Raw genomic sequence first — 27,362 nt, forward strand, 5'->3', positions numbered from 1 at the left:
TACTAATGAAAAATTTGTGTCTTTCTGACTTTGTATCTTTCTGTGCCCATACAGTTTGTATTTCCAAGAATGTTCTCTATCTCTGTGTGACAAATTGGCTTTTCCTATTATCTTTTATCATTTTAACTACATCTTATGTAGTGTCACATCTGTGGAATGATCATATGGCCACTACAGCATTTCTAAGAATAGAAGGAAGTAAATAAAATTGTAGTACACTAGTACTTGTGTTTTTAAAACTTATTTGGTTTGGTTCTGTACAAAGGAATAGTGACTTAAATAGAAGAAAAAATTTGTAAGGTCTTGTTGCACCTGGGAAGGACTTCTTAGTCACTAGTTATCTAGTGACTAAACATGTTGTCATCTAGTATCAAGTAAGGTTGAGAATTGTCATCACTTTTTAGAGCTCGAACTCCAAGAATCACTATGCTGCAGAAGAAGACAGATGAGGAGAAATTGCAAATGTCTATAAGCTTCTGGTTGACAGTTATTTTCTATATGCATGTGAAGGTTTTTCTCAGGAACACTATACAAGTACCATTTCTCATAACTGTGTAATGGGTAAATTTATGAACATGGATCCAGGTGGCTGAAGCTGTTATTGAAACCACTCTGGACCTTGTGATTTCAGCTACATCACTGTATGCTAAACCTCAGAATCCCTAGTGCTGATGTGCTGGAGACTGGAAATACAAACACAAATACCAGACAATTCTAGACTTCATAGGGTTTTGAGTTTAATGCAGGACCTAGAGAAAGAAACCACATTCATCAATAGAGCTACAAAGTCTGTTCATTGCAAGGAATAAAAAGTCAAAGTTGTTCTGAGAGAGGATAAGAGACCTTTAGTTCCTCTACAACTAATTAGCAAGCCGAGAATCAGGACTGGAGGAGCATGGGACAGATGCATCAGCCCAGTGCTGACACTCATCTCTGATCAAAAATGCAACTTCTTTCCATTCAGAATCTTCCAGCTCAGGTGAGTCCTCAGATGTGGGTGATTGGCAGTTGAGTTTTCTGAAGCAAGAAAAAGCTCATGCATTTAGCTGTATATATCAGTTGGTCTTATTTACATTTCACTTTTTTATTTGATTTCTTCCTCTTCTTCTATTTCAGAAATTTGCTGAAACTTATCATGTGTGATAGTCCTGTTTAGATTTGAGTTGGCCATATTTTACTGTGTTCTTTCCTCCCTGTATAGTTGGCCACGAATCCTGGAAATTGATATGCAGGAGTAGTAGTAAAAGACAAGGACTCTGACATAGCCCCTTGGATACAAGTTTATATCCTTGGAACATGGTTTCAACACCTCTGAGCTTCTTCCTCCTTACCAGTAAAATGAGAATATTAAACAACAATTACCTCAATGGACTCTAAAATAACTCAGTCACCTAATATACATACTTTAATGACTCATTACTCTTTCCCAGGATAAAATTCACATGAGTATCTATGTTACCACCTACAGTCTTGCTCAGCAAACTAAGTTCCTTTTCTGTTTCCTTTCAGTTTTTTAATGAATTCTCTAATATTTAAATTGGGAGCAAAATTCTACTCTCTTCACATAGGGAAAGTAATGGGTCAATTTTATAATGAAACTGTAGAGAAGATCATTTAATAATTGCCCTCAATATTGCCTTGCCTTACCTACTTCAGCTGCATTGCCTTCCTCACATTTGCTTTAAGCTAGTGCCAGAAATACAGCTCATCATTGAACACATTCATAAAATATTGCCTTAGGTTTTCAGTAGCACCATCTACTGCACCTCCCTGTTTGGGAGACATGCTTATAAAGGATATTAGCCATATTAGCAAGTATAAGGAACTCTTTACATCTGTGGTGGTTTGATAAACTTGTCCCAATGGAAGTGGCATTATTAGGAGGTGTGACTTTGTTGGAATAGGTGTGGCCTTGTTGGAAGAAGTGTGTCATGGTTTATGTGGGCTTTGAGGTCTCCTAGTTGTCAATCTTCACTCATTGTGGAAGAGACCCTCATCCTGGCTGCCTATGGAAGAGAGTCCTATTCCTGGCTACCTTCAAACTAAGATATAGAACTCCTGCCTCCTCTAGCACCATGCCTACCTGCATGCTGCCATGCTTCATGTCATGGTGATAATGATTTTAACCTCTGAAACTGTAAGCCAGCCCCAATGAAATGAATTTTTTTTTTTTATATTTCTTGCCTTGGTCATGGTGTTTCCTCACAGCAATGAAGCCCCAACTAAGATTACAACTAACTAGAATTTTCCACAGATAGAAGCATAAAGAGTGATTTCTCATCTAGCTAAGAACTATGTGAACAACAATTCCAAACTGCTAACCAGGATGTGCCTGTTGGTGCAATAGTGGTATGACCATTATGAGAGTAATCAACTGCTCCCTGGTTGGATTTGAGGTCTGTGCCACAAGATCAAACCCAAGCATAGAACTGTAAATTCAATCAAGAATGTATGGTTGATGAGGGCTTAAGCCCTAGGTAGGAACTGGTGTATGTTATCTCTTTTGACATAGCATCAAAACACCCTCAAGTATGGATATTTACAAACTTGGTCAAAGGCTACTCTTAGTCTTATCCTGAGAAGTGCCTTTTTGAAGCGAATGCTGAGAATTAAGAGATCTATGGCTGTCCAAGGTATTCAGAATGAAGGATCGTCCATGGTTCAGCCCTAAACACCTTTATACCATCACCCTTAATGCTCAGGAAATATTACCAAAGAGGGACCTGAAATGATGTAAGAGAAGAGAGAGAGAAATACCATTTTCTAAGCATGATATGGTCAAGGTAGTCATGAACTTACTCACAGCTGTCTTGTTTACTGACACTGGGCTTGTGCAAGTTGGGTCCATGAGAAAGTCAGCCATGGATAGAAAGGGGTTTAGGATGGTCTTATCGGGCATCAGTGGGAGAGGAGGCCCTTGGTCCTGTGAAGATTCAATGCCCCAGCATAGAGGAATGTTAGTGCAGTGAGGTGGGAGTATATGGGTAGGATAGCACCTCATAGAAGCAGGGATGGGGGAGAGGAGGGGGATGGGATAGGGTGTTTGCAGAGGGGAAACTGGGAAGGGAGATAACATCTGAAATGTAAATGAATAAAATAACCAATAAATATCAATAACAGCAAAAACAATGTATGTGCATCACAAAAAAGAAGAAAATAAAAAAGAAAATAAAAGAAAGGGGACCAGAGAAGCCTGCTGCTTGCTGCTGAAATACTAGCAAATAACAGATTCTGGAAGAAAGAAAAACATTGTATCCCACCAGTAAGTGATAGATAGTTCAAAACCCATTGTACACAGATGATTCTAATTTAACTCTCTGTCTGTCTGTCTGTCTGTCTGTCTGTCTGTCTGTCTGTCTCTTTCTCTCTTTCTCTCTTTGTCTCTTTGTCTTTGTCTCTGTCTCTGTCTCTCTGTCTCTGTCTCTGTCTCTGTCTCTGTCTCTCTCTCTCTCTCTCTCTCTCTCTCTCTCTCTCTCTCTCTCTCATACACACACACTTTTTCTCCCTCTGGGAGTTATAAATATGGAAGAAGATAGTTATAAGAAAGAACTGAGACTGACAAGTATGTGAGGAAAAAGAGAAAGGGTGGAAGAAAAGAGTAACCAGAGGCATTATAAATATGTGTGATCTTGTCAAAGATCTAAATTTATTAACAAAAATATTTATGTGACAGTGACTAAAATTTTCAACTACAATGATGCTATTATGTTTTTGTTCCTTCCCCCTTTTCTTCCTGGCTTTTTCTCTTTCATTTCTTTCATTATTCATTTGTTGATCCTATATTTCATGACAACTCACTATAACCTCATATGGACACAGACTTCTGCAATTTACAATATATGTGAAAGTCTTGTCTCTATTGTCATTTCATAATTAGGAAGTATGGCCATCCCCATATCTGTCTTAGCAATCAGTTGTAGGGACAGGAACCCCAGAAATTTTGTCCTGAGATTGGCAGAAGTAGGTTTCCCACTTCACCTGGGCCTGAATGTTCCAGTGCACAAAGTCCTGACTCTCACCTTTACCTGTTACCAAAGGAGGTCACATAGCATGGAACTTCCCCTCTCCTTATAAGGTCATGTTTGGCAGTACCTGGAATTTCTCCTTAAACAAATGAGACATTCTCAGCATCGTGGCCCTGCCCAATGATGTACACCTAGCCCCATATTTCCTTCTTTTCCCCAAAGGTTTAAAAAGACTGCACCACTGTTGATAGGACAGAATGGCAACCTACAGATTTAGAAAAGATCTTCACTAATCCTGCATCCAGCAGAGGGCTAATGTCCAACATATATAAAGAACTCAGGAAGTTAGACTATTCCCCCCAAAAACCCCAAACCCAAACAAACAAAAAACTCTAAAAAACAAACAAACAACCCAATAAAATGGGGTACAAAACTAAACAGAGAATTCTTTTTTTTTTTTACTTTTTTTTTATTCGATATAATTTATTTACATTTCAAATGATTTCCCCTTTTCTAGCCCCCCCACTCCCCGATAGTCCCGTAAGCCCCCTTCTCTTCCCCTGTCCTCCCTCCCACCCCTTCCCACTTCCCCGTTCTGGTTTTGCCGAATACTGTTTCACTGAGTCTTTCCAGAACCAGGGGCCACTCCTCCTTTCTTCTTGTATCTCATTTGATGTGTGGATTATGTTTTGGGTATTCCAGTTTTCTAGGTTAATAACCACTTATTAGTGAGTACATACCATGATTCACCTTTTGAGTCTGGGTTACCTACTTAGTATGATGTTCTCTAGCTCCATCCATTTGCCTAAGAATTTCATGAATTCATTGTTTCTAATGGCTGAATAGTACTCCATTGTGTAGATATACCACATTTTTTGCATCCACTCTTCTGTTGAGGGATACCTGGGTTCTTTCCAGCATCTGGCAATTATAAATAGGGCTGCTATGAACATAGTAGAGCATGTATCCTTATTACATGGTGGGGAATCCTCTGGATATATGCCCAGGAGTGGTATAGCAGGATCTTCTGGAAGTGAGGTGCCCAGTTTTCGGAGGAACCGCCAGGCTGATTTCCAGAGTGGTTGTACCAATTTGCAACCCCACCAGCAGTGGAGGAGTGTTCCTCTTTCTCCACACCCTCTCCAACACCTGCTGTCTCCTGAATTTTTAATCTTAGCCATTCTGACTGGTGTAAGATGAAATCTTAGGGTTGTTTTGATTTGCATTTCCCTAATGACTAATGAAGTTGAGCATTTTTTAAGATGCTTCTCTGCCATCCGAAGTTCTTCAGGTGAGAATTCTTTGTTTAACTCTGTACCCCATTTTTTAATAGGGTTGTTCGGTTTTCTGGAGTCTAACTTCTTGAGTTCTTTATATATATTGGATATTAGCCCTCTATCTGATGTAGGGTTGGTGAAGATCTTTTCCCAATTTGTTGGTTGCCGATCTGTCCTCTTGATGGTGTCCTTTGCCTTACAGAAACTCTGTAATCTTATGAGGTCCCATTTGTCAATTCTTGCTCTTAGAGCATACGCTATTGGTGTTCTGTTCAGAAACTTTCTCCCTAAACAGAGAATTCTTAACAGAGGAATTTCGAATGGCCAAGAAGCACTTAAAGAAATGTTCAACACCCCTAGTCATCAGGGAAATGCAAATCAAAACTGTCCACCTTACCCCACTCAGAATGGATAGGATCAAAAACTCAAGTAACAACTGATGCTGGCAAGGAAGTTGTGAAAGGAGAACACTCCTCCATTGCTGGTGGGATTGCAAACTTGTACAAATACCCTGGAAATTAACCTGGTGGTTTCTCAAAAAAAAATTGGAAATAGTTTTACCTGAAGACCCAGCTATACCAGCCCTGGGCATATACACAAAAGATGCTCCATCCTAATACATGGTCTACTATGCTTTATTTGTTAGATACAGAAACTCGAAGCAACCCAGATGTCCCTTAACCAAAGAAAAGATATAGAAAATATGGTGGATTTACACAGTGGAATACTATTCAACCATTAAAAGCAAGGACATCATGAATTTATCAGGAAAATGGATTAAACTAGAAAATATCAGCCTGAGTAAGGTAACCTAGTCCCAAAAGGACATTCATGGTATGCACTCTCTTTTAAGTGGATGTTAGCCATAAATTACATGATGATCATGATACACCCCACAGACCCAAAGAAGTTAAACAATAAGGAAGGCCCAATCGAGGATGCTTGAATCCTACTTAGAAGGGGGAACAAAATAGTCATGGGAAACAGAGGGAGGGAGGGATGTGGGTTGGTGAGGGAAGAGTTAGCAGAATAGGGGTCCAGTATCAGACATAGGGAGAGATATGAGAGAGTCCCAGAAAGCCAGGAAAATGAATGGAAATATGCAGCTGCTAGGGATTGGGGATGGGTGGATTCTCTAAGTCCCAGAGACTGGGGATGAGGGAGGTTCTCAGTAGTCAGAGAAGGTGATCTTAGCAGAAATGAGCAACAGCTGGGATATGGAACTTGAAGGGACCTCCTCCAGTGGCCTGACAGGGCTTCCAGTGAAGGGATAGGGACACAGACCCACCTATAAACTTTTAACCCAAAATTGGCCCTGTCGTAAACAAGTGTAGAAACAAAGATGAAACAGAGACTAAAGGACTGGCTGACTAATGACTGATCCATTTTGAGACCCATCTCACGGGTAGGCACCAATCCCTCACACTATTAATTGTTGTGGATTTGATTTAATGCTTATATTATGTTAATTGCATAAGAATCCTGCATGTAAGATGCTGTGGGTCCCTGCCCCAGTTGGTTCTGATTAGTAAATAAAGTTGCTGGAGGCCAACATCTGGAGAGGGAGATAGAGGTGAGACTTGAGGATTTGTGGACAAGGGAATCAGGAGAAGAAGCAGAATTGCCATGGTGAAAGAGGAATAAGATCTGGGCTTGAATGCAGCAGGAAGAGAGGTATACCAATCATGTGAGAGCCAGAGAAGAGTGGCTCCCAGTCCCTCCACCCCCTGCCTTGGATCTGAGGTAGCAAAGATGGAATATAGATTTTAGTAATAATTCAGGAGTATCAGAAGGGAGGCATTAGCAACATGGGAGTTTGGGAGTGGCCCAGTCATTGAATTGATTAAGGTGTATTAAATATAAGGCTGTGTGTGTGTGTGTGTGTGTGTGTGTTTGTGTGTGTGTTTCATTTGAGAATCCAGAGCATTGAGGTGGGTAGCCAGAATCCAGACCATTGGGGCAGGTAGCGAGAATCCAAAGCATTAGTGTGGATAGTGAGGAACTCACACTGCTGGGGAGAGTAGAGTAGATTAATCAACTACAGCCAGCACCCACGATACACCCCACTTACCCAAAGAAGTTAAACAAAAAGGAAGGTCCAAGTAAAGATGCTTGAATCCTACATAGACAGAGGAACAAAATAGTCATGGGAGGCAGAAGGAGGGAGGAATCTGGGTGACTGAGGGGAGGACTAGGAGAATAGGCAGGCAGGATCAAGTATGAGGGGAGACAGAAAGAGTCCCATAGGGCCAGGAGAATAAATGGAAATATGCAGCTCTCAGGGTTCCTGGGATGCTCTAGGAAGTCTCATAGACCCAGGATGAGGGGAGGCTTCCAAGATTTAGTGCAAGTGATCTTAGTAGAAATGCCGAACAGTTGGGAAATGGAACTTGAAGAGACAACATCCAGTAGCCAGACTGGACCCCAGATGAGGGATGGGAACACCAACCCACCTATAAAACCTTTGACCCAAAATTGGTCCTGTCTTAAAGAAATGCAGGGACAAAGATGGGGCAGAGACTGAAAAATGGCTGACCAGTGACTGGCCCATTTTGCGACCCATCCCATAGTCAGGCAACAATCTCTCCCTCTATTATTGATGCTATGCTGTGCTTGCAGCTGACTGAGACAGATGAAGAAAACCCACAGACAAACATTGAACTGAGGTCAAGAACTCCTATGAAGAAGTTAGGGGAAGATTTGAAGACCCCCAAGGAGATAGTAAACCCACATGAAGACCAACAGCGTCAACTAACCTGGAGCCTGGGGAACTCCCAGGGACCGAGACATAGCTTCGAGACCAAGCAGTCCTGGCTCCTTTCTCTCTTGCTTTTTCAGAGGTCACTGCAACTAAATCTCTGATTTCTTGGTTTTGATTAATTTTCTTTTTTCCTTCCTTCCCATTCTAGTTGCAAGGTTTTTATTTTCTTTTTTCTTTTTCTTTTTTTATTCACTTTACACCAGTTCACAGTTCCCTCCATCCTCTCTTCCAAGTCCCACCTTTACAAATCCCTATCTACCTGTTACCACCTCTCCTTCTCCTTAGAGAAGGGGAACTCTCCCCGCTTGGGTACCATCCCACACTGGAATATTTCATCCCAGAAAGACTAGGCACATACTCTCTTACTGATGTCCAACCAGGCAGTCCAGCTAGGGAGAAGGGGATCCAGAGACAGGGAACAGAGGCCAAGCCAGTGCCCACTCTACTTGTTAGGGGACCCACATGAAGACCAAGTTGCAAATTTCCTACAAATGTATAAGTGGTTTAGGTCCAGCTCCTATATGCTTTCTTGTTGGTGTCCCAGGCTCTATGATCCCCCATGGTCCCAGGTTAGTTGACTCTGCAGGTCTTCTGATGTCCGACTTAATCACTTCCATTCACTACTCTTCCACAAGGCTCCCCCGGCTCTGCCTGATGCTTGGCTATGGGTTTCTGTATATGTTTCCACCTGCTGCTGGATGAAGCCCCTCAGGAGACATGTTAGGTTCCTGTCTGCAGTATCATCAATCAGATGATATCATCAATAATGTCAGGAGTTTGCTCTCTCCCATGGGGTGGGTCTCAAGTTGGGGCAGTTGGTTGGCTGTTCCCTCCGTCTCTGTTCTATCTTTATCCCTGCATATCTTGTAGGAAAGACACATTTGTATTAAAGGTTTGTGGGTGGATTGATGTCCCCTTCCCGTCTCTGGAAGTTCTCCCTGGCTAGAGAAGGTGACCATTTCTGTCTCTATATTTTCTTCTTGTAGAAATCTTAGCTAGGGTCACCTGCATAGACTCTTGGTATCCTCTCATGTTCTAGGACTCCAGTTAGTCACCAGAGATGCTCCCCCACTGATTTCCATTCTCACTACAAGATTTCTCTTACCTCCTTCTCCTCACATCTGAACACCTGAACTGGGATGGTCTAGTTCCCCTTCTCACTTCCTCTTCTACCCAGTTATCTCTCTCCTTCCACCTCTGATGACTATTCAGTTTCCCCTTCTGAGTGAGAGCTGTGCATCCTCCTTTGGGACCTTCTCATTACCCAGTTTCTTTGGCTCTGTGGATTGTAGCATGGTTATCGTGCACTTTATGGCAATATCCACTTCTAAGTGAGTACATACAGTGTCTTTCTGGCCCTGAGTTACCTCACTCAGAATGGCATTCTCAATTTCCATCTAATTGCCTGAAAAATTCATGATGCTTTTGTTTTAAATAGCTGAATAGTATCTCATATTTCCTTTACCCATTCTTTAGTTGAGGGACATCTAGTTTTTTTCAATTTATGGCTATTACAAATAAAGATGCAATGAATATAGTTGAGTAAATATCTTTGTGTGATGTTGGAGCATTTTTGGGAATGTGCCCAGGAGTGGTATAACACTCTACAAACTACTCCACAAATTAGAAACAGAAGGAACACTGCCAAACTTATCCTATCAGGCCACTGTCATCTTAAACCTGATACCTAAACCACAAAAGCAAATATTCAACAACAAAAAAGAGAATTTCAGACCAATTTCTCTTATAAACATTAACACAAAAATACTCATTAAAATACTTCCAAACCGAATCCATGAACACAACAAAAACATCATCCACCATGATCAAGTATGTTTCATTCTAGGGATGCAGGGATGGCTCAATATATGAAAATCCACCAACATTATCCATTACATAAACAAACTGAAAAAAATCACATAACCACCTCATTAGATGTTGTGAAACCCTTTGACAAAAGTCAATAGCTCTTCATGTGAAAAGTCTTGGAGAGATTAGGTCTACTAGGCACATACCTACACATACTCAAAGCAATATAGAGCAAGCCAATAGTCAACATCAAATTAAATGAGGAGAAACTTAAGACAATTCCACTAAAATCAGGGACAAGACAAGGCTGCCCACTCTTTCCCCTTCTATTCAATATAGTACTTGAAGTTCTAGCTAGAGCAATATGACAACTAAAGGAGATTAAGAGAATACAAGCCAAAGTATCTCTATTCATAGATATAGTATACACAAGTGACCCCCAAAATTCTACCTGAGAACTCCTACAGCTGATAAACATCTTCAGCAAAGTGGCTGGATACAGCATTAATTTAAAAAAAATCAGTAGCGCTCCTTTATATGAATAATAAATGGGCCAACAAAGAAATTAGGGAAACAACACCATTCACATTAGCTACAAATAATATAAAATGTCTTTTTGTAAGTATAACCAAGGAAATAAAAGGCCTATATGACAATAATATCAAGTCTCTGAAGAAACAGAAGAAATATCAGAAAATGGAAAGATCTTTTATTCTCATTACAATTAAGAATGAAAAAAGTTATCTCTCCAAAAGTATGATTTTAATTGAAGGTATATCCTTTCCTGCTGCCTTTTTGGTTTCCTTCATTTCTACCATTGCAAAAGAAGGTTTAGCCAGCACTCCTGCCGACCACATCTTGACTTATTTTTCATTGCCCTGCTACTGAGTGCTCCTTCTCGACCAACATAGCAGTAAGGAGGATGCCCCAGGAGTCTGCAGGCAGTACATTCCATAGATCCTTCCCTACATTTCTAACAGAGGAACTCTTCTAGTTTGAAAACTGAGAGTCCTATCTGATGTATGTTCAAATCACTGTTCTGCAAATTCATCAGATTTTATCATAATCTTTATGTTTATTGCTTTATCATTGTATAGCTTTGCAAACATAAAGGTATGCCTGATGCTCAGATAATGCTATAATCATTGGCTTACATTCCTTGGCATTGCTCACCTTCTGGATTCAAGAAATTAAAACAACAACAACAACAACAACAGCAGCAGCAGCAGCAACAACAAGAACAAGAACAAGAACAAGAACAAGAACAAGAACAAGAACAAGAACAAGAACAAGAACAAGAACTAGAGGCATTAAGAAGGAAGAGGAGCCACAGGGGTTGGTGTGAGCAGAGAATGAGAGATAGGAGCCAGGCCAAATCTTGAGAACAGGCTTGTGAAGAGCATGACTCAAAAGAGAGACATGCAAGGCAGATCCAAGTACAGTAAACTACAGGTCTTTCTTCCCCTGTTGGTCATCTTCCCACAAGCACCAGTTTTCTCTGCAGTCTCTGTGCTACAACTGTTTCCTATTGACAAATGACTCAGGGGACTCTTCTCTTTGCAACAGACCAGTTTACCACCTCTCATAAGAAGATTGGCAAAAAGGTAAGATGCTTCTTGAGACATTCTTTAAGACATTTTCCTTAGTCTGTGACCATATAACTACACCTTGAGGTGGAGAATCCAAGGAGCCTCCATGTGTTTCTGCACAAAAAGCCATAAAAAGTCCTTCATGACAGCATTGTAGGTTGGCAGGCTGGACTTCTGGAAGTCAGTGAACCAAGGTAGTTTCTATCATTTTGTACTGTTTCCCATTCTTCATTAATCATAACTGCTCAAACATGTTGCTATTGTGAGAATTCTCCCACTCTCCTTGACTAGGCAAGCATGTGGGGACAGGCAATATCTCTAAAAGCATAGTTTTAGTCAGTACCTCAGTCACCAATGTTTTCTGCAATGGAAAGTTTCCATTTCTTTGGGCATTTCTGTGTCCGTAGGAAACAGATGGCCTAAAAATGAGTGACTCAGAGGATCACAATTAATTATCATTTATCATTAACGTACATACTTAGGGAAAGTTACATTATGCATTTATGCCATTTCTGACCTTCCCTAATAATACAGACTATGGATCATTATCAATTGTAGTAGAGGTCATCTGCACTCAGAGCTGGCTGTTGCTGTGATTGCAGGGTCCCAGTGCCCTGTCTGACATTTAATACTGATTAATTGCTTTCTTTGATAATTCCATTTATGCCACAATATACCCTGATTACTCTACCTACTTCTCTCAACTATCCCTCCCATCTATGTCAATTTCCCCCTCCCAGTTCCTTTTTAAGATTATGATTTTTATTTTTTATTTTGTAACATTTGCCAGTTGGGTCATTTGAACTACCTTATTGTCATGTGATTTGATTACTAGTAGGTACCTGATTGAAGGCTATTATTTCTTTTCTCCTTTAATGTATTCTCAATTAATTATTCAGCTGGGAGAGGTATCCCTTCCAGAATCCATCCTACAACCATGCCTAGATGTTTATGGGACCTTTTCGTGCATGACCTGTGCAGATATTAACAACTGTTCTGATTCTGTGACTGGAATGACTGTCTTTTGCTGAGAAGATGTCATTTTGAAGCTTTTTTCCTTATTTTTTCTTTTCTCAGATTCCTTCTGCTTTTTCTTCTGCAATGTTACCTGAAGCTAAGGGAAGATGATATACATGACTTTCTTAGAACTCAACCATTACTTACCCTCAGTACCTTGTGCTGCCATGAATCTCTTTTTTAATAAGCATTTTCTTAAAAACAGAAGCTTCTCTGATTAAGGTTGAATTTAGTGACACGAGTAAATAGACATATTCAGAGAGCTGCTTAATTCTAGGGCAATTTAGTTCAACAACTGAATTCCATATCACTATAGTCCATATGATCTCTCTAATGTTAAATTTTTGATCTGATTTCTAGCACTAAGCAATTATTCCTTCATATGGAGTGAGCTTCAAATCTAATCAAAGTGCAGTTAGTTACCTTCATTACCATCTTACCACTCTTTGACAAGTGCGTACATGTTACCTGACTGGGTGGTCTCATAGATTACAGAATGCACAGCTGAGTAAGGATATTCAGTTTGTTCTACAGTAGCCTGCATAACACTTTCTGGGAGTGTGAAAGCTGGCTACCAGGGAGAGTTGATATACATTTATGATGGGGAAACAAAAGGAGTGACAAGTGTCTGCATTGTTTTGGGAGCCTCTGGACACACACACACACACACACACACACACACACACACACAAACACATAGCTCCTCAAACTAGCTTCCCCAGGTCCATAAAGTAGCTCCCAACAAACTAATTTTTTAAAATATAAATTATGTCTTAAAGTTTAGTTACAAGGTAGTAGGTTTGTCTATACTCTTTGTTCTGATTAATCTTCACAATCTCTGATTATTTATCTGTTCTTCCACCACTCCCCTGTGTAAATCTTTTAGTTCTCAAATTCATCTTTGTACTTTCACACTTTCTTCATTCCATTCTTTTGCATCCCTTAAGGCATCCCCTTCCAAAGACCTCTTTCTAGTGCCCTTGTTTTCCCTGGTAATCCTAGAAGAACACAAAAATTAGAAATTTGAAGCTAGCATTCACATAAGGAGAATATATGGCAGTTGGCTTTTTGTTGATCTTGGGGTTTCTACCTTAATATAAAATTTTCAATAATAACCCTCTACAAGAAAATTTCACAATATAATTTGTCTTTACAGTTCAATGAAGTACCATTGTTTATATGTACAATATTTCATTGTCCATTCATCAGTTGGTGGACATCTAGGCTGTTTATCTATCCTAGTTATTGTGAACAGAACATCAATAAACATGGCTAATAATAAAGGATTATAAAGGATTTTTTATTAGGATATAAAGCCTTTAGGATACATACCAAGACATGACATTGTCAGATACTCTCTCAGTTAGAGTTACTATTGCTGTGATGAAATACAAAGAACAAAGTAACTTGGGGAGGAAAGAATTTATGTGGTTTAAGCTTCCAGATCAGAGTTCATCATCAAAGGAAGTCAACAGGTGCTCAAGCAGAGCAGGGGCATGGGGAAGAGCTTGTACAAAGGCCTCAGAGAAGTTCTGCTTGCTGACTCAATCCTTTCAGCTTGCTCAACCTGATCCTTATAGAACCTAGGACCATCAGCCTAGAGATGGCATCATCTTTAACAGACGCTTAAGAGGCTTGTATACAGTCTGCTCTTATGGATACATTTTCTCAATTGAAGTTCCCACCTCTTTGGTGACTCTAGCTTATGTCAAGTTGACATAAAACTAGTATAATTACCAAAAGAGTTCTACTGCACTTTCTAAGGAATCATCATACTGATTGCTACAGCGGTAGCACAGCACCACTATCTATATCTATATCTATATCTATATCTATATCTATATCTATATCTATATCTATATCTACATCTACATCTACATCTACATCTACATCTACATCTACATCTACATCTACATCTACATCTACATCTACATCTATATCTATCTAGTCTATATATTTATACATATACATATATATCTATATATCTCTATCTCTATCTCTATCTCTATCTCTATCTATATCTATATCTATATCTATATGTATGTATGTGTGATTCTCACCAGCAACAGTACATTAGTGTTCTTCGTTCCCCATATCCTTGTCAGCATTTCTTGTTCTTTGTGTTCTCAATGTCCATTCTGCCTGGGATAAGATAGAGTCTCAGGGCAATTTAATTTACCTTTTCCTGATGGCCACTGATGTTAAACACTTTTTAAAATGTTGGCAGATATTCATATTTCTTCTTTGGTGATATGTCTTTATTTTTTTAATTTTTCTTAAATTTTTGAGATCTTTACTTTTTCTAGATACCAATCTTTTGCTCTATATAGAGCTGGCTGATTGTGTTGTTTTTACTTCAGTCAGGTATTTATTCCTGTCTTCTTTAAGTTCATTCAGGTGTTTATTCAAATTATCTCCTGAACATGCTTGTAGTTGTTATTTTGAATCCTGTATCTTGAGCTTCATCTAAATTATACTCACAAGGGATACATGCTATAAGATTCATGATATTTTTGTTTTTCATATTGTTTATAATTTTGTGATAGGACTTGGGCATTGATGTTTGGTTCTTAGTTATTTCTTTTGGCATACATTCTTGGCCATCATTTTGTAGTAATAGACTACATACTTTTGGGGGAATCACAAAGGAACAAAATTTTAGGAAGGGTCTCTTTTTTAATTAGTTATTTTCTTTATTTACATTTAAAATGTTATCCCCTTTCTAGTTTCCCCTCCGAAAGCACCCTATCCCATCCACCCTTCCCCTTGCTCACCAACTCCCTCCCTCCCTCTTCCCTGTCCTGGTATTCCCCTATACTGGGGCATCAAGCTTTCTCAGAGCCAAGGGCCTCTCCTCCCTTGTCAAACAAGACTATCCTCTGCTACATATGCTGATGGAGCCATGGGTCCTTCCATGGAGGAAGGGTCTCTTATCAGAGACTAAATTCCTACAGAGGAGACCTAGGAGTATCTGGGTTGATAGCTAGAGAAGTCCCAAGAGGGTGTAAACAAGGACTGTGGTTTCTGTCAGGATGGGTGTGACACTGGATTGGCAGTTATATTCTTTCAGGGTGTGGAACATACCTTTCCCTGCTCTTCCAGCTCTAAGATGTTTACAGAGAACTCTCATTTTGCTAATAGGTTTACTTTGCAAGTAAACTGCCTCATGCTCCTTCAGCATTTGCTGCACATCAACATTCTCCACTGTTGTAATGTCCATATATTTCTGTAGATTAACAGAAATCCTTAATAGTATAACATCATGGAATTTGTGTTCTGTGCTTTAGTCTGCATCTCAGACCTATCCTTTGCACAAATGATACCTAGGTCTCCAAAATTGAGGGTTTTTTTGCTTTTCTTACATCCCCCTCTATCCCTCCTTCCCCCCATCCCTTCCTTCCTTCCTCCCTCCCTTCCTGCCTTTACTCCCTTTTTCTTTCAGCCCAGGCTTTTCTGGAACTCACTATGTAGCTTAGACTGTCCTTGAACTCATCAAAATCTTCCTGACCCAACTCCTACAGTCTGGTATTCCACAATTGAGACACCACGTCTGGCAGATAGTTTCTATCAAGCTATTTTCCCTGCTTGATGTTTCTGTGTCACAATGCTCTCTATTTACCACAGTTGTTACCCTCTTCTCTCTTTTTATCTTCCTCCAAATTTGTTGTTTTATCCTTCAAGAGTGTCAGAAATTCAGTTAATCTCAGAATCAATGCCTAAATTCTGGGCTGAAACTTTTCTATGCCATCAATGTAGCCATTTACTAGATAAATGTAGCCATTTATTCTCCGGGGTTGGAGAATGACGATTGGCCATCTTGCAGCATAAGCCATTCTTCCAAACACACTAGAATTTCCTCTGTCAGAGCCATCAACATTGATATTTTCCTTGTTTTTCTATGTGTTTTCTGGTACTAAACATGCTCTAAAATATTTTCAAAGACATTTAGTCTAAATTTGTAGTGACTGTTGGGTTTATCACTAATCTATTCATTTGTGAATAATATTACATATATAATTTGTATGTGATATATGATATACATATATGTAATATATATGCATTATATATAAAATTTGTGAATAATAATAAATGAGTGAAAATTCTCAGTTACTCACTGTGTCTCAGTAGAGAGATGGACACTGGTGATACAGCAACAGACAACAGAAAAGTGCTTAGTGTCTTCAAAGGCTTCCCTTCTTTCTAGCTTCAAATATGAAATGGAGACCAAGTCATACTTGCCTACAGCTTTGGTTCTTTTCGTATTGGTCTTAGTATGACTTCGGATTTCCTTCAGGACTGTCATTCATGATTTTCATGTTTTCCCATTTGATAGCCTCTTCGTTGCCAGGACTATTGGCAGACAGTAGCTGTTGAACATACTTCTGGCTTCTGAGTTTCTGCAGTAGAGAAGAACCAGCCTTAGGACAGAAAGAAAGTTGGGTTCCGAGTTCTTTCTTTCGGACACAATCTGAGACAATGAGTGTTTATTGGGGCCACCAACTACTCTCATATCAGCACAGAACATGGGCTGCTGATAGACTATGGATTTAAATTAAATTAAGGCTCCAGAAATACTGGTTTTGATAAGTACTTAATATCTATGATCCTGTTTCTTTCCCTCATATATCAAGTCAGTCATTATCACATAGCAGTGTAGTTCTGAGAATCAGAGAGTACACAGACAGCATGTGCTCATGTCTTTATTTATTTATTTATTTATTTATTTATTTATTTATTTATTTATTTATTTATTTATTTATTTTGTTATTGCTGTTTCAGGAGCATGCATTTCCTAAGCATGGATACAAACATCTCAGCCAACATGAAAGGCTTTAAAATGTCAAAAAAAAAAAAACCCAAACAAACAAAAAACATCTCAGCCCTGGACATTAGCATCATAGCACTGAATGGAAGTAACTACACTAATACTGATGGTTGTTCCATCAAGATCCAAGTCATGAGTTTGCTTTCCCTCATCATTTCCCCTGTTGGGATGGTGCAAAATGCCATAGTGCTGTGGTTCCTGGGCTTTCAGATATGAAGGAATGCCTTCTCTGTCTACATCCTCAACCTGGCTGGGGCTGACTTTCTCTTCCTGCACTCTCAATTTTTATTTTACCTTCTTGCTATCATTTCCTCCACCTACTCCATTTTTTCCAGACCCCTTTCATTTTTGAAGTGTTGGCAAAATTTGCTTATCTTTCTGGCCTGAGCATTCTCAGCACCATCAGCATTGAGTGCTGCCTGTGAATCATGTGGCCTATGTGGTATTGCTGCCAAAGACTGAAACACACATCATCTGTCACCTGTTTCTTGCTTTGGGTTTTGTCCCTGTTGTTTGCTCTTCTGCAGGGGAAGGGATATGGCTTACTGTTTAATAGTTTTGACAAGTTTTAGTGTCTGAGATTTGATTTAATCACTTTTGCATGGTCAATTGTTTTATTTGTGGTTCTCTGTGGGTCCAGCCTCATCCTACTTGTCAGGATCTTCTGTGGCTCACAGAGGATTCCTGTGGCCAGGCTGTATGTGACCATTGCACTCACAGTGTTATTCCTCCTAATCTGCTGTCTTCCCATTGGAATCTCCTGGATCATTCAATGGAGTAAAACTTTGGAATATGTTAGAGTTTGTGATTATTTTCATGAGGGACTATTCCTATCCTATATTAATAGCTGTGCCAACCCTGTCATTTATTTCCTTGTTGGCTTTATTAGTAAGCACAAGTTCCAAAAGAAGACTCTGAAGCTGCTTCTTCAGAGAGCAGTGAAGGACACAGCTGAAGAACAAAGTGAAGACGGGTTCTTCATGAAATCCAGAAGAACTTGAAACAGTTAAGTGTAGTAACTAAGAGCTGTTTTGATCAGACAGAAATTGTATTTTAGAGAAAATTTTTTTCTTGTCTTGTGGGTCATTTTCACAATTTTGTTCAGTTTGTTTCTTGAAATTCAAACAGTTAAGAAATTAAGCATTTTTGTGAAAGTTGATAGATACAAGATTTGTCATACAAATACCGACTGTAGTATTTTTGGAGCCGTGTTACTCAGATTTCACCATCTACTTTTGATGGGACTCCATGTAAGTGTTCTGAGGTTAAGGAGATCTGTTGACCACTATTGATAACCCCCTCATTCATCTAAAGTATGTGCAGAGAAGGACTGCATTTCTTATAGTGCAAAACAAATATTTTTGCACTAAAAGATCCTGTAAAAATTCTCTGTCCATTTGGAATGCCTCCATTGTTATAATGTCCCTACATTTTTGTTTCAAGAGTTAAATAGATACACTTTATAATCCTAGTGTTTAACAATTTCTCCAGATTATAAAGAATATATGAAATTATGGTCTTTCTTATATAAATTGCTTAGTAAATATACATTCTCAAGAGAAGTCTGTTAAATCTCTATTCTCCCAGTAGAGTCCTTACCTTCAAGTTCACTGTGTCTTTAATTTTCAGCATTGGATGAGAGTTGTCAGCTTTTGTAGTGAGATCTGTCAACATCTATGTGCATATGAAGGTGGAGAGAGACTGTCCTCTGTGGCTTGCTTTACAATGCTCTGAGTATCATCTTATGGTCCAGCCTCATTTCTTTCTTTCTTGACATTGTCATGATTGCCTTTCTCTCTAGTTGCTCATGACAAATTTTCAATGAGCTCCTTTAGTCTAAGTCATTTTTAAATCAAGACTGTCAAATTTACATCATTCTTTAGTGTCTCCAGCACTTACTTCTTGAATCATACATATTTTAGAAACATTTTCTTTTCTTAAGTTAAAAAATACGAGCATTTTTCTATTTATTCATTGACATCCCAAATACTGTCCCCTCTAAGTCTCCCCTTCCTGAAACCTTCCTCCATCCAATTTACCTTTCTCCTTTGAGAGGGTGGCCCACACAAGGTAGCCCTTGTTGGGGAAAGGATATACCAGAGTTAGGCTATAGCTTTAGGGTGACCCTCCATTCCAGTTGTTGGGAGTTCCACATGGAGACTGAACTGCACATCTACTACATCTGTGCCTGGTTCCGGACCATGTGGTGTGTGTTCTTTGGTTGGTGGCTCAGTCTCTGAGAGCTCCCAGAAGTCCAGATTAGTTGACTCTGTTAGTCCTTTTGTAACGTTCTCATCCCCCTCAGGGCCTTTAATCCTTTCCTGATCTCTTCCAAAAGAATCCCTGACTTTCGTTCAATGTTTAGCTGTAGATCTCTAAATCTGTTATAGTCTACTGCTGGACAAAGCCTCACAGAGGACAGTTATGCTAGGTTCTTGTCTGCAAGCATAACAGCGTCATTGACAATGTCAGGGATTGGTGTTTGCCCATGGGATGGGTTTCAAGTTGGTCTAGTTATTGGTTGGTCATCCCTCAGTCTAATCTTTTAATAAAATAATAAAAGTATTTTAATTTTAAAGCTGCACTATGTAATATTTTCAGTTGAAGCACAATTAAGAGAGCATATGTGCAGACTGAAGAAAACTTTTGAACAAAAATTATTTTCTTAATTAGTTATTTTATTTATTTACATTTCAGATGTTGTCCCCTTCTCAGTCTCCCCTCTGCAAACCCTCTATTCCCTCTGCTTCCCCTTTGCCTCTATGAGGGTGCTCCTCCACCATTCCTGCCTTAACTCCGAACAAAAATTATTAAGTGAGTGTGCTTACAGGACTCAGAAGCAATCAAGACACAAAATTATCTTTTATCTCTACTCATTTCCATTTTCTTCCATCAAACTCTTTGCCTCAGACATCAGTACTGTCCATATTTCTGTTCTAAACTAAAACTTAGAGTGAACATTCAAAAAGTGTAACATGAAGATTATTATATATTAGGTGAAATCCTTGATTATAGTTGAACAAACTAACCGATGCATCACTTCATGCAAATACCAATCTTTTTCCTTTATTTCACATTCAGAAAAACTCCTGTGTATAGTACACTGTTGTTGCAGAGATCTCACACAGTTTTTTACTGTAATGATTTGAATGAGAATGGCTCCAGGAGGCTCATGGATTTTTACTCTTGGTTCCCATTTGGTGGAACTGCTTGCCAAAAATGAGGTGAGGCCTCTATGGAGGAGATATATCGCTGGGTGTGCAATTTGAAATTTCAAAAACACATATTATTTCTATCAGACCCTATGTATGTACAGGTGTGTGTGTGTGTGTGTGTGTGTGTGTGTGTGTGTAAGTGTGTGTGAGTGTATGTATTGGAGTGAGTGTGAGGAGTAGTGCTGTCCTATGTTTGTGGATCAGATGTATGCAATCAGCTACAGCTACAGTGCCATGCCTGCCTGTTTGCTGGTCTAATGCCATGCTCTCTGCCATGATGGTTATAGATCATAACTCTCTAGAATAATAGGATGCAATTAATTTTTTATTAGAAGTTTCCTTGGTCAGGAGAAGTAAAAATGCAACCAAAACGTAAGTCAGTACCAGAATTGGGATATTGCTTTGGTAGGTCTGACTTTAAAATGCTGATTTCAGAGGAATGTGGAAGATCTGGGAACTTTGGAATATGAAAGCACTTGAATGCTAAAAGTGGGCCTTAAGTAGAATCCTGGAAGAGAGTAATGATTCTAATAGCATGGTCTATTCAAGCGGTGTCAGAAGGGAATGACGTTAGCAACTGGGCAGAAACTATTTTTGTGATACTTTTGTACATATTGTAATTGCTTTTTTCCATTGTGCTAAGAATCTATCTGAAGCTAAACTGAAATTAAACTGCTGGGAAATTAATGGAAGAGCTGTCCCAGGGTAAGACCTCACCCAGCTCAACTTCCATCTTACAAAAGGGAAATGCCTATAGACTGCTGAAACAAAGGAAAACATATTCAACAAATGAAAGGAATGAATCAAAATTTATGGAAATGTAATTCAAGGAAGAAGACATGTCCCATACTAAGCAGGTGGCAGAACTTGGCAGCATAAGCCACGTGTTTCTGGCCTTTGACTCAAGAAAGATGTAGGAGTAAAGGGACTGTGGAATCTTCCTCCAAGGTTAAGGAAAGCCACCAAGGCCAGGCATATAGCTGGGGAGTCCCTGTATAGTGACCTGGAGAGGTCCTTGAGTGAAGCTGTGAAAATAAAGCCTAGATTTCACTGAAGACATCCAGATATTGAAGAAGCCAGAACTATGGGATACCTGCTAAGGAGAGCTGCATAGAATGAAATCAGCCTAAGAGAAAAAAGTATATTTGCTGTCACAAAGCTGAAAGTGCAGAGTCATCTCAACCTTTTGACACCAAGGCAGAGAGCTACAGAATTTGAGTTTGCCTGCTTGGTTTTGATTTTCTTTTGGCCCAGTATTTCCTCACTATGTCCTCATTCCTCTCTTTTGAGATGGTAATGTATAATCTATGTCTTTGTATGTTAGAAACATGTATTTTGCTTTTTGATTAGACGAGGGCTTCCAATGAAGAGATTGCCTTGAGTCTCAAAGGAGAGTTTGGACTTTTAAACAGTGTTGAGGCTATGTTAGACCATGGAGACTTTTGAAGTTGGCTGGAATGCATTTGATTAAGATAAGTCTATGGGGGCCAGGCAGTGAATTTGTAGACTTAGATTTTTCAAGGCCTATTTCAATAAGGGTTCTTAAATGCTTTAACTTCCCTTTTGGCCACCATCCACCCGAGGTAGTAGAAGGGAAAAGTTGATAGGGCAAATAGGGATGTGGACCTGCTTAGAAATAGTTCTTTTGGATAATTCCAATTTTCGTTGTCAGGGCATCAGCAGTTTAGTTCACATGAATCAGCAGTGGTAGCTCAAGATACTCACAAACCCCACTCATGAATAAGCAGTGGCAGTTTGATTCAGAAGAAACTGCAAAGCTCTGTTAATCTGCCTGAGTCTGCAGAAGTGGCAAAAAGTCTCTGGAACATCATGAGAAGTTCTTTGGTGCATTTATCTCTATGAAGTCATGACAAATGATGATTTGAGAAGAAGGAAAGGCAAACTGATGCCACAGCATCATCAGTGAAGACCAGCATCCAGCAAAGCCCAACAATAACCAGGAAAGAATTGGAAGGCGAATCAATGCAATAGTGTCATCATATACTCTCTGTTGGGTTATACTTATACTCTTTCCAAACATCACTTTCTTCTGAAACATCAGCTGTAGAAAAGCATCACATGCCCTTTCATTAGGCTGCTTTCAGAAAAACACCATGTTTCTGTTCTTAGCAAAACATCCTTTCATGTGTCTGCTTTAGCAAAAAAAGTCCTCTCATAAGAAAGTTTCCAGAACCACATCACGTGATACAACTGAGTCTCTAGCTAAGCCAGAAATTTCCACTTCATAAATTGTTCTTATTTGAATAAGAATAGTCCAAATAGGCTCATGTATTTGAATGATTGATTGGTCCAAAGTTTGTGAAATGTTTTGGGAAAGATCATGAAGTAAGGCCTTGTTGGAGGAAGTTTGTCACTTTAGGTGGGACATTGAGATTTTAAAAACTTGTACTGTTCCTAGTCAGTATTCTGTCTTTCTGTTTCAGTCTCTCTGATTTTATCTTTGTGTCTTTCTTTGTGTCTGCCACTGTCTCTGCATCTCTGTCCATGTCTGCCTCTCTCTGCCTTTCTCTCTCTTTCTCTTTATCCCGTTCTCTGCTTTATACTTGTGGATCAGATGTGAGCAGTTACCTACTGCTCCAGTGCCCTGGTTGCCTGCTGCTATGCTCACTCCCATGGTGGTCATATACTTTAACATTCTGGAACTGCTTGCAGTCCCGTGATTAACTGTTTTCTCCATGGTGTCTCATCACAGCCATAGAAAATGAGCTTTATCTCACACTTATGTTGCTCATTGTTATTGATCTATGCTTTTTGTTTTCTGTTCCTTACTCACCAAATATTTGTGAACCATTATCATATTGTTACTCTGTGCATATTGACTCTAAAATACACATCCCACTTGTAAATGACATTTTATGACCTTTATCCTTATATTAATTTTATAAATCATAGCATAATGTACATTAAATTACCCACACTGCAACAGATGAGCAGGTTTCCTTGCTCTCAACAGTTAGTTGAGTAATCATGTTTTGCATGTGACTGCCAGAGTTTCATGACCAATTCTTCCATTGTTCCTTGTCTGGGTTACTGCCTGCATTGTATATTAGGAATTATTCAATAAACATGCAAAAGACACTTTTTTAAAAAAAGAATTACACATCTTTGTCCATCATTGTAAGCTGAAATGGCTTTATTTATTTATTTTTTTTTATGGCAATTCTAAGGTTTTATTTTTTTTTATTCGATATAATTTATTTACATTTCAAATGATTTCCCCTTTTCTAGCCCCCCCTCCACTCCCCGAAAGTCCCGTAAGCCCCCTTCTCTTCCCCTGTCCTCCCTCCCACCCCTTCCCAGTTCCCCGTTCTGGTTTTGCCAAATACTGTTTCACTGAGTCTTTCCAGAACCAGGGACCACTCCTGCTTTCTTCTTGTATCTCATTTGATGTGTGGATTATGTTTTGGGTATTCCAGTTTTCTAGGTTAATAACCACTTATTAGTGAGTGCATACCATGATTCACCTTTTGAGTCTGGGTTACCTCACTTAGTATGATGTTCTCTAGCTCCATCCATTTGCCTAAGAATTTCATGAATTCATTGTTTCTAATGGCTGAATAGTACTCCATTGTGTAGATATACCACATTTTTTGTATCCACTCTTCTGTTGAGGGATACCTGGGTTCTTTCCAGCATCTGGCAATTATAAATAGGGCTGCTATGAACATAGTAGAGCATGTATCCTTATTACATGGTGGGGAATCCTCTGGGTATATGCCCAGGAGTGGTATAGCAGGATCTTCTGGAAGTGAGGTGCCCAGTTTTCGGAGGAACCGCCAGACTGCTTTCCAGAGTGGTTGTACCAATTTGCAACCCCACCAGCAGTGGAGGAGTGTTCCTCTTTCTCCGCACCCTCTCCAACACCTGCTGTCTCCTGAATTTTTAATCTTAGCCATTCTGACTGGTGTAAGATGAAATCTTAGGGTTGTTTTGATTTGCATTTCCCTAATGACTAATGAAGTTGAGCATTTTTTAAGATGCTTCTCCGCCATCCGAAGTTCTTCAGGTGAGAATTCTTTGTTTAACTCTGTACCCCATTTTTTAATAGGGTTGTTCGGTTTTCTGGAGTCTAACTTCTTGAGTTCTTTATATATATTGGATATTAGCCCTCTATCTGATGTAGGATTGATGAAGATCTTTTCCCACTTTGTTGGTTGCCGATCTGTCCTCTTGATGGTGTCCTTTGCCTTACAGAAACTCTGTAACCTTATGAGGTCCCATTTGTCAATTCTTGCTCTTAGAGCATACGCTATTGGTGTTCTGTTCAGAAACTTTCTCCCTGTACCGATGTCCTCAAGGGTCTTCCCCAGTTTCTTTTCTATTAGCTTCAGAGTGTCTGGCTTTATGTGGAGGTCCTTGATCCATTTGGATTTGAGCTTAGTACAAGGAGACAAGGATGGATCAATTCGCATTCTTCTGCATGCTGACCTCCAGTTGAACCAGCACCATTTGTTGAAAAGGCTATCTTTTTTCCATTGGATGTTTTCAGCCTCTTTATCGAGGATCAAGTGGCCATAGGTGTGTGGGTTCATTTCTGGATCTTCAATCCTGTTCCATTGATCCTCCTGCCTGTCACTGTACCAATACCATGCAGTTTTTAACACTATTGCTCTGTAGTATTGCTTGAGGTCAGGGATACTGCTTCCCCCAGATTTTCTTTTGTTGCTGAGAATAGTTTTAGCTATCCTGGGTTTTTTGTTGTTCCAGATGAATTTGATAATTGCTCTTTCTAACTCTGTGAAGAATTGAGTTGGGATTTTGATGGGTATTGCATTGAATCTGTATAGTGCTTTAGGCAAAATGGCCATTTTAACTATATTGATTCTACCGATCCATGAGCATGGGAGGTTTTCCCATTTTTTGAGGTCTTCTTCCATTTCCTTCTTCAGAGTCTTGAAGTTCTTGTCATACAGATCTTTCGCATGTTTGGTAAGAGTCACCCCAAGATACTTTATACTGTTTGTGGCTATTGTGAAGGGGGTCATTTCCCTAATTTCTTTCTCAGCCTGCTTATCCTTTGAGTATAGGAAGGCCACTGATTTGCTTGAGTTGATTTTGTAACCTGCCACTTTGCTGAAGTTGTTTATCAGCTGTAGGAGCTCTCTAGTGGAGTTCTTTGGGTCACTTAGGTAGACGATCATGTCGTCTGCAAATAATGATAGTTTGACTTCCTCCTTTCCAATTTGTATCCCTTTGACCTCTTTATGTTGTCGAATTGCCCGAGCTAGTACCTCAAGTACAATATTGAAAAGATAAGGAGAAAGGGGGCAGCCTTGTCTGGTCCCTGATTTCAGTGGGATTGCTTCAAGTTTCTCTCCATTTAGTTTGATGCTGGCTACCGGTTTGCTGTATATTGCTTTTACTATGTTTAGGTATGGGCCTTGAATTCCTGTTCTCTCCAAGACTTTAAGCATGAAGGGATGCTGAATTTTGTCAAATGCTTTTTCAGCATCCAATGAAATGACCATGTGGTTTTGTTCTTTGAGTTTGTTTATGTAGTGGATTGTATTGATGGATTTCCGTATATTGAACCAACCCTGCATTCCCGGGATAAAGCCTACTTGATCATGGTGGATGATCGTTTTGATGTGTTCTTGGATTCGGTTGGCAAGAATTTTATTGAGTATTTTTGCATCGATGTTCATAAGGGAAATTGGTCTGAAGTTCTCTTTCTTTGTTGGATCTTTGTGTGGCTTTGGTATCAGCGTAATTGTGGCTTCGTAGAAGGAATTGGGTAGTGTTCCTTCTGTTTCTATTTTGTGGTATAGTTTGAAGAGTATTGGTGTTAACTCTTCTTTGAAGGTCTGGTAGAATTCTGCACTGAAACCATCTGGTCCTGTGCTTTTTTTGGTTGGAAGACTTTCTATGACTCCTTCTATTTCTTTAGGCTTTATGGGACTGTTTAGATGGTCTAGTTGGTCCTGATTTAATTTTGGTATTTGGTATCTGTCAAGGAAATTGTCCATTTCCTCCAGATTCTCCAGTTGTGTTGAGTACAGGCTCTTGTAGTAGGATCTGATGATTTTTTGGATTTCCTCAGTTTCCGTTGTTATGTCTCCCTTTTCATTTCTAAGTTTGTTAATTTGGATACTTTCTCTGTGCCCTTTGGTCAGTCTGGCTAAGGGTTTATCTATCTTGTTGATTTTCTCAAAGAACCAGCTCCTGGTTTTGTTGATTTTTTGTATGGTTCTCTTTGTTTCTACTTGATTGATTTCGGCCCTGAGTTTGATGATTTCCTGCCTTCTACTCCTCCTGGGTGAAATAGCTTCTTTTTGTTCTAGGGCTTTCAGGTGTGTCATTAAGTTGGTAATGTATGCTCTCTCCATTTTCTTTTTGGAGGCACTCAGGGCTATGAGTTTTCCTCTTAGCACTGCTTTCATTGTGTCCCATAGATTTGGGTATGTTGTGTTTTCATTTTCATTGTGTTCTAAAAAGTCTTTAATTTCTTTCTTTATTTCTTCCTTGACCAAGGTGTCATTGAGTAGAGTATTGTTCAATTTCCACGTGTATGTGGGTTTTCTGTTGTTTCTGTTGCTATTGAAGACCACTTTTATTCCATAGTGATCAGATAGGAGGCATGGGATTAGTTCTATCTTCTTATATTTGTTGAGGTCTGTCTTGTGACCAATTATATGGTCGATTTTGGAGAAGGTACCATGAGGTGCTGAAAAAAAGGTATATTCTTTTGTTTTAGGATAGAATGTTCTATATATATCAGTTAAATCTAATTGGTCCAAAGCTTCAATTAGTTTCATTGTGTCCTTGTTTAGTTTCTGTTTTCCTGATTGGTCCATTGAGGAAAGTGCAGTGTTGAAGTCACCCACAATTATTGTGTTAGGTGCAATGTGTGCTTTGAGTTTTAATAAAGTTTCTTTTATGAAAG

At 39.3% G+C, this 27,362-nt stretch overlaps 1 pseudogene; it reads left to right on the forward strand.

The window, feature by feature from the left end:
- The first annotated feature begins 11,347 nt into the window (after positions 1-11,347).
- LOC127690596 (mas-related G-protein coupled receptor member B2-like) lies at positions 11,348-18,244 on the forward strand (annotated as a pseudogene).
- Positions 18,245-27,362: the final 9,118 nt, after the last annotated feature.

This window comes from Apodemus sylvaticus, chromosome 1 (assembly GCF_947179515.1).
Source record: "Apodemus sylvaticus chromosome 1, mApoSyl1.1, whole genome shotgun sequence".
In the NCBI taxonomy this organism is placed as follows: Eukaryota; Metazoa; Chordata; class Mammalia; order Rodentia; family Muridae; genus Apodemus; species Apodemus sylvaticus.